Source organism: Emys orbicularis, chromosome 16 (genome assembly GCF_028017835.1).
Source record: "Emys orbicularis isolate rEmyOrb1 chromosome 16, rEmyOrb1.hap1, whole genome shotgun sequence".
Lineage (NCBI taxonomy): Eukaryota > Metazoa > Chordata > Testudines > Emydidae > Emys > Emys orbicularis.
This window is the reverse complement of record NC_088698.1, coordinates 25,990,107-25,998,929: the sequence shown is the minus strand read 5'-3', so window position 1 is coordinate 25,998,929 and position 8,823 is coordinate 25,990,107.

Genomic DNA, 8,823 nt, shown 5'->3' with positions numbered 1-8,823 from the left:
CTTTATAATTTTTATTTAGTACAAAATCACAGAGTAAAATTTAAATCTATTGATGGGATTTATACTGCCGCTTATCACCATAGCAGCTGAGCACCTGTGTAAAATCAACAGCAATAATTAATTCCCTAATGGACTTTCTGGTGGCTCTTGTACTTCTCCCTTTTTGAGGTCATAAGTCTGCATGGAGTAGTTTTTTGTTTGTTTGTTTGTTTGTTTTGGGTGGGGGGAGAGCTGGTAGAGGCATGGGAATAAAAGGGGTGTTTGAACTGTGACCATCACTTATGGTGGAAAGACTTTCTCAATGAGAAAGGCTTTGCCACCCTTCCTAAAGATGATCAGACTCTGGATTCACCTGCTCTTTACTGGAGGATTGTTCCTTAGTCAGATCCCTTCAACAGAGAATGTTTTGTCTCCAGCTCTCACGTACTTTGTCCTGAGCTTTAAGATCTGCGTTGTCCCAGAGGAGCTTAGCTGTCATGATGATTCATAGACTGAATTCAGTATTTTATGTAGTTGGTTCTTGATCCATTTGGAGCTTTGAAAATTAGGACCAAAACTGGCATTGGAAGCTGACTGGGAGCCAGTTGAGGGACTTGAGTTCAGGTCCATGGCATGAGCCATGGAAAAGGTGGGCATTGCATTCTGAACTAGCTGGCACCTGTGCATCATTTTCATGTTTAGTTTCCGATACAATGAGTTACAGCAGTGGTTTTCAACCTGTGGTCTGCAGACCCCTAAGATTTCCAAAGGGGTCTGCACCTCCATTTGAAATTTTGTAGGGTTCTGTAAATGAAAAAAGGTTGAAAGCCACTGAGTTTCAATAATCCAGACTAACACAATTACATGCATTTTTGTTCCCCTTTTGTTTATGACTGTACAGCTGTAAATTAGGAAGGAAAACTATATTTTAGCCAACTTCCTTACTAATTAAGCTCTTGACTGCATAAAGTCTCAGAAGAGTGACCACATTATTGTTCTCAAATCCAGATTTAGTACTCACTCATATAAAAATAGCTAATATAATATCTCGCCAAACTTTTGTCAGTGTATAAGTATCTTCCTATTTAAGGGTGGAATCAAAGAACATATGCAAAGCTCTTTCTATCAAGCCTGCATTTCATATTAAATCAAAAATTGTTTAGAGACTATTACGTCAGCAAAAGCCTGGAGATTTAAAGATTCAGAACCACCACACCAGAAAGTTATGTGGCTCATGTTGGAATGTCTGCTTTAGTTTTAAAATTTGCTCATTTCTTCTGATTAATATATGTTAAGTACATATGTTAAATATTTGTATAGCAGCAACATTCTGAAATGTTTTATAGACTATGGGCAAATGTATTTCCTGGGTCAAATTATTACTGGACCAAATTAATTCCTGGTGCAACTCCATTGATGTTAATGGAGTTACACCAGGAATTAATTTGGTCTAGTAATAATTTGACCCAGGAAATCTCCAATTACTATAGTAGCTGATAACTAAAATTATGCCTAAAAATAATTTACTGGATCAATATATTTTCCAGTCTGCATATTATGTAAGTACTGACTTATTGGAATGCTTAGATAGTTAAAATATTTGCAGCTAAGAGGAGGGGACAAGTAGTGGTCATAAGGTCATTATCCTGGTTTTTGCCACCTTTGATGTGATGGAAGAAATACAGTTACCATATTAGGTCAAGCTTATCTCTGGTTTATATCCATTGAAGTGTAATGAAGTCACATTTTAATTTATTGGAGTTATACCAAGGATGAAGTTGGCCCAAGATATCCTAGCAGACAGCTGAATGTATAGATTCAAAATATGGTCTGTCGTCAGTCTAATACAACATACTCGGCTTCTTGACCTGAACAATCATTAGAGAGACAAGGTGGGTATGGTAGTATCTTTTATTGGATTGACTTCTCTTGGTGAGAGACAAGCTTTCAAGCTTACACAGAGCTCTTCTTCAGGTCTGAGAAACATACTCATCAGATCACAGCTAAATACAAGGTGGAACAGATCGTTTGGCATAAGTAGTTAACACAAAGGACCATTCAAGGTGAAGTGGCCCATTAACTTCCCTCCAGTCACTGGGAAAAAAAGAAGGGAAGGGGAGAAAGCAGCTGGGCAGAGTTGGTAGCAGGTTATAGATTGTTGTAATAAGCTATAAATCTAGTGTCTCAATTCACTCCATGATTTTTAGTGTCTAGCAAAGTTATGAATTTAATCTCCCAGGCTCAAATATACTGAACAATCATTGTAATTATTATTTATAGGCAAGCCACACAACCAACATACAACATGTACGTTGTGCTTTTTGAAGAATCTCTCTGTTGTGTGTATATCCTCAACAGTGGGGGATGCTACATAAAGGGTAAATAAATGCTACTCATGAGCAATTTTCACCTGTGTGTTTACAGCTGACTGACATGAGCTGCTGCAGCATGACCTTGTTATTCAAAACCAGCAGATAGTTGCTATGACAACACCATATCACATAACATTTACACACACACCCATCATAGCGGGAAAAATAACATTTTAAAAAAGACATTTGAGGAGAAATTAAATAGATGAGGGCTTAAAAAAGACCCTCCTTTATAAAGGTATAAAGTAAGTGGGTATAACTTTATCAGGGTCACTTTATAAGCAGTATTGGGCAATGGTGTAGTTTAAGAGTGTGGCACTCTGATGTGTAAACCCAATTTTGCCACTCATTGTATGGTCTTGGGGAAGTTTCTCAGCCATTGCCTATTTCCTCATTTATAAAATTGGGGATTTCTTCCTACCTCACAGGGGGATTGTAAGGAATAACAAATACTTGTAAACTGCTTTGAATTCATTGGGTAAAGCACTATCAATAATTTTCAGAGGGGTAGCCATGTTAGTCTGAATCTGTAAAAAGCAACAGAGGGTCCTGTGGCACCTTTAAGACTAACAGAAGTATTGGGAGCATCCCAATACTTCTGTTAGTCTTAAAGGTGCCACAGGACCCTCTGTTGCTTTTTATCAATAATTTATTAGTCATATTACTAACTACCTGTTTAGGAAAATTCACTAGTTAGTTATTTGGTTTACAGTGGCACAGAGAGGCCCCAGTCAGGATCAGCCCACTTCCCCTCCCCCAGACTGCTGCACCAAGTGGGAGCTATGTGAAAATGGGGGTAGCTGTGAGTCTGCTAATCCAGCCATCAGTAAATCAGTTCTTCTAATTAGTCACACTTCACATTAGTAGCTTTTATTCCATTAGAGTTAAAAACCAGCTGATACATAATAGTGAAGTCATGGCAAAATGTACAGAGGGACTTGAACGAACTCATTAGCCCCAGGGCAGCTGCTCCTTTTGACCCTCTGCCCCCCCCCCCCCCGCCCCCCTAGGCAGCCCAGGGGGCCTGCTGTAACATCACTGCCCCTTTTGTGCCCCCCATCGGCAGCCCTGACGGGTCCCTACTAGCAGCAGCACTTTAATGCCAGCTGAGTACGGGCTGGTACCAGCGGCCACTTTTTACCAGTACGCCATACCGGCCTATACTGGCTTATTTTCAACCCCTGAGTACAACCCATATTGCCAATAACCTTTCTAACTGCTTAGTCAGACTTGTTTAAGAGCTATAGCTCCTGGGGTGGAGTTTCTGTTTATTGCAGGTTGCTGGGTGGCATTTTAGTCACCTATAGCCCTACCTTCTTGGACACAGTTTGTGTGTAATTTAGCTTCCTAGCCAGCTGGGAGAGGCAACGGAGGTTAAAAGAGAGGTGAGATGAGACAGCAGAGTTCAGCTGCTTTTGTATAAACATGTATTCCAGTCTTGACAGTTATGTGCAATTCCATTCAGCCACATTAATGAAAGATAAAGGTATTGAGGCAGAATGGTCTCTTGGGCTGAGCACAGGGCAGGTGTCAAGAACTCCAGAATCTTGCCTCTGTTGGGACACTGGGAGAGACGCCACACTTATCACGAACCGTGCGTGACAGGACATTAGACACTTAGGAGTGGTTCCTGTTTATCTTTCCTGGTATTACTTTTATGCTGACAGCATTTTATGAACATTAAGTTTGTTGACATGCAAATTATGGAACACAGGCTCCTTTCCTTACAGCACTCAGTCATACAATCAAAACCCACAGGTGTAGTGAAATGGATTTCTCCCATAGCCACTGAAAAAGTGCCCTGGATATCTATCAAAGTGCTTTCTTCTGGCAAGAGGAATTTATTTTCAGTAGAAAGGAACGAAAAGGCTCAAGATCAAAATGAAAATCATGTTGCATAGCATTTAATAAAGAATCCAACATTAGTATTAGAAAGAATCAGCATCCAGCCTATTTTATTAATATTTATATTGATGTATTTTTAAACATGATCCTGGATCTCCCTTTCTCACCTTGTATCATTTCAAGGTTATTTCTGGTACCAGCGCATATTTATTAGGTGTAGCCATGTTTTGCAAGTCACCTTCTCGACAGCTTGTTTTGCCTGGAAAAACTGGTTAGTTACACAAAAACTGAATTGCAAATCTAATCTTTGGAGTCTATTAACCCTATAAGTCTGGTTGGCAAACACCACGTACATTGTTCAAGCTACCCTGTGACTTGTTAATTTCCTTGTTTATATTTAGGAAGAGGAGCCCCCATGTGCTTCTCTTCAGACTCCACATTCTAGTCAAAGACTGATTCTCTCATGTATCAAAATGATGTGACCATCCAGCATATTGGGGTAGAGATAGTGGTCCCAGTGCTAGTTGAGAGATCAAGAGTTGACTGTCAGTGCCTTGCTTCTCAAGCTAGAAAGGGCAGGGGATGCTACAGAGGCAATACAGCAAGACCCTAGTCCTGGACACGTTGGTCATCATAAATTCCCAGTGAAGTCAGTGCACAAGACCTAGAAGCTAAGGTGCTCGGATCTGAAATACAAAGGTATCTAGCAACTCAAATATTGAAACAGAGGTGCTTTGTGGATCTGTAATGTTTTCCCATACCTGTGTAACCAAACACTCCAATGCCTAACCACTGAAATAAATACATGTTCTTATTTTGGCATAGTCAGATGTATTAGAATATACCGTACTGAAATAAACACAGCTGGGTTGATTCACCACACTCTGTTTCCATGGTGATGTCTGTCAACAGGACATCCGCATTCATTGTCAGCGTGAAGGTACAGATGTAACCATGTGTCACTGATGCGTGGCTATGATCACAGTATCTCACCTTGAATAGATTTTTGGTGGGGTCCTTCAGCATTTACACCAAACACAGCTGTGTTTATGCCAGTATGCACACAGCTCTTGGAGTGACATGAAGTAGCTGTAGGAAGGAAAGTGCTACACATGCTCAGCATAGCAATTGCAATCATTCCGAACTTCTTTCCAAACCTAATTTCTTCCAGCTCTGCAGCATGTGCCTTCAGTACCAAGGTCAAGAGGTTAAGTTTTAAAACAAAGTCAGTTGAGTTATGTGTGTGGAAAATAAATACCCTTTATCTTAAAAGGAGAAAACTTTTTCTCCAGGATTGCATAACTCAACAGGGTCTGAACAGAGTGATGAATGAATGAGGGGGTTTCGAATAGAACAGCTAGTTCAACCCTCACTATAGCAATGGTACAGGCACAATAAGAATAAAATACTTTGCAGACATCTTCAAAGTGCTTTAAAATGTTAACTGATACAAACATCTCTGTGAGGCAGTAGTATCCCCATTTTATAGATGGGGTAACACTGGAAGTTGTGAGTTTGTATGTTCGTGGAAGGCAGAATGTATTATACACTTGCAGTGATCTGTAAATATTAATTATTTAAGTACTTGCCCAAGTCAAAAAATCAGAGTCAGTCTTAGAGTTGCGATTAATATCCTGACTTTTAGTCTGGGATCATACCAAGGCACCAAAGCTAGAAGGAAATCTTAGGGACCATAGCATAAAGAAAGATCCAGGCCTACTTGTGATTTGACAGGATAACTTAGGGCATTCACAAACCTTAAAATTTAACCCTATCCAGAAAAAATGCCTTGAGTTGTTCTACTGTATAGCAGGGAATCCAGCATCTGTGGCAATGAATACCTAGAAAAGTCAAAATCTGATGTCAGGTCAGACTGTTGCCATGGATATGGCCAGTTTGCAGTTTCCAATGTGTTCTTAGGATCTAAGCATCTGGAGTATTAATACAAATGAGATTATTATCATAAGCCTGGGAACCAAGATTCCTATTTGAGTGCATTTTAACATAACACTATGCAGGCTCAGGTTCAGTACAGTCTTTGAGAGTGCTGGCATTGCAATGAAATGTATTACAGTTTACATACCCCATTTAATTTTTATAGGACTCTCCAGCTCACCCATGCACCTCTGGCTCTGTTTTCCAGCATCCCATTTGTTAGCTGGCACTTTATTTTCTTTACCTAGGATTATTCTAAATAGCACTTCATAGGCAAAGGCAGCATTCTCTAGGTCCATTAATCATATTTCTCAGACTTTGCAAAAGAGTAGAAATTTACTCCACTTTTAAGGACTATTGGCCACATTTTGTTCCTAGTATCAGAGGGGTAGCCATGTTAGTCTGGATCTGTAAAAAGCAACAGAGTCTCCTGTGGCACCTTTAAGACTAACAGATGTATTGGAGCATAAGCTTTCGTGGGTGAATACCCATGCGTCTGAGGAAGTGGGTATTCACCCACGAAAGCTTATGCTCCAATACATCTGTTAGTCTTAAAGGTGCCACAGGACTCTCTGTTGATTTTGTTCCTAGTTAAATTGATGTAAATGCAGAGTTATCCCTACCCCTTTCAGCTTCTACATGGGGTCCATACACCTGTCACACCTATAGAATAATTTTCTGCAATCAGGTATGTGCCTAGCTATTTACTGTGGAAATGTCCGTAGAATGGTACAGATGACTCTCTAGAACAGTGGCTCTCAAACTTTTTTACTGGTGACCCCTTTCACATAGCAAGCCTCTGAGTGCGACCCCCCCCTTATAAATTAAAAACACTTTTTTATATATTTAACACCATTATAAATGATGGAGGCAAAGCGGGGTTTGGGGTGGAGGTTGACAGCTTGCGACCCCCATGTAATCACCTCACGAGCCCCTAAGGGGTCCTGACCCTCAGTTTGAGAACCTCTGCTCTAGAATGAGGCAGAATTTCACAAGCACAGGAAGATAAAACAAAAGATTGTACTAGGAATGGTATCACCCTTGGGTTACCTTTGAATTCCAAGGCCCAGACTTTTATCACATTACAAAGGCTGGATACTAAAGATAGAGCTGGTCATGGGGCACATTGCTTTGTGAAATGATGAGATAATATCACACAGAAGGGCAGACATACTAACCAAATGAGAGACAGAATAAAAACAAGTCATGAAGCTGGTTACACCTACTGTTAGGATTCAATATGATTAGCTGATGTTCAGCATAACCTGATCCTTGTAGGTATTGCATCTCATCATTTCCAATGTCAGGGCCAGAAAAGTATGTGGTTGTATTCACAAGTTGTCTCGTTAAAAATAACCTGCAACTTATTTGTAAATGAATCAAGCCTTGAGACGCTAGTTATGAAGTTGAACGGCAGAGGTAGTATTTTATTTTTAAAGTATCCCCTTTGAGGACACTAAAACAGTTTGTAAAATGTCACTTTAAAAATAAAAAATAACAACATTGCAAACGAGAAAGCTGCCACAAAGTATTACAGAGCAGCATCCAAACCCCGGAAAGTAATTAACACGAGCGCTAAAGTGCTTGAGGTCATTAAATAACTGCGCAACCTGAATCAATCTTCCCTGTATAAGATACAATTAATGCTATTTTTAAACTAGCACCTTGCTGGCTGCATAAACATTCCTGCCAATCTTTATGGAGTGGTAGTAAGATTGGACCAGATCCACCAGTGTTGTATGCAGTTAGAAATGGTATCTTTCTTTCTGCCCTCCGACTAATAAATAAATAAATAAATAAATAAAAATAATCAAAGAACTAAATGTGGAATTCAGGCAGTTGCAGTTAGATTTCAAGGAACGCGGCTGTATGGATTTCTCATGCACGGACGCTGCTAGCATAGCCCATAGCTGAATGGGGCCTAGGTAGGGTTTATAAAGTGCCATCATTTATATTTTATGCCTGGTTTTAGGTAATATTTCTCAACCCGGCACTGAAATTGTGAATTTAAAAACAAACATAAGACTGACTGGCTTTCAATGGATGATGGAGCCAGACAGAAACCATGCTGGTGCCCATAGAGATAGAGCCATTTAAAAAAAAGTAACCAAGCTATGGTAAAACTTTACATCCGTTACAAACAAAAAAAATCACCAAACTCCATCAGCGATTCAGAAGGCAGGATATGCCGGTGGGCCCCTGGCTCACTGCAATGAAGCTAATAAAAGCTCTGCATGGTAGTGGTTTAGACCAGAACCTGCAGACACTCTGTGCAGAACTCTCATAGATTTGAATAAGAGTTCTGCACTTCGGGGCTGATCCAGCTCCCATTGAAACCAATGGGAGTCTTTCCATTGACTTCACTGAGTGTGGGATTGGCACCAGACTGACTGCAGGATCAAGCTCTTACTTTATGTTCAATGTCTTCCTACCAATTCACAGAACTACCTCCTGAAGTTCCTTAAGGGGGTTCATTCTTCCCCTCCATGCATGTGTATAACACCCATTACAATTACCAGCAATTAAACAGGCATATCAGTGAGAGAACAGACCTCATCAACTGCCTTGGGAATTGCTGACTCTAAGAAAAGAAACCCAGTAGAAATACTGGGAATTGCTAAAGACCCAACTCCCCTTAATAAACCAGGCCCATTGTTTCCCTGTTTTACCAGTCTGCCTACTGGAAGGTTAG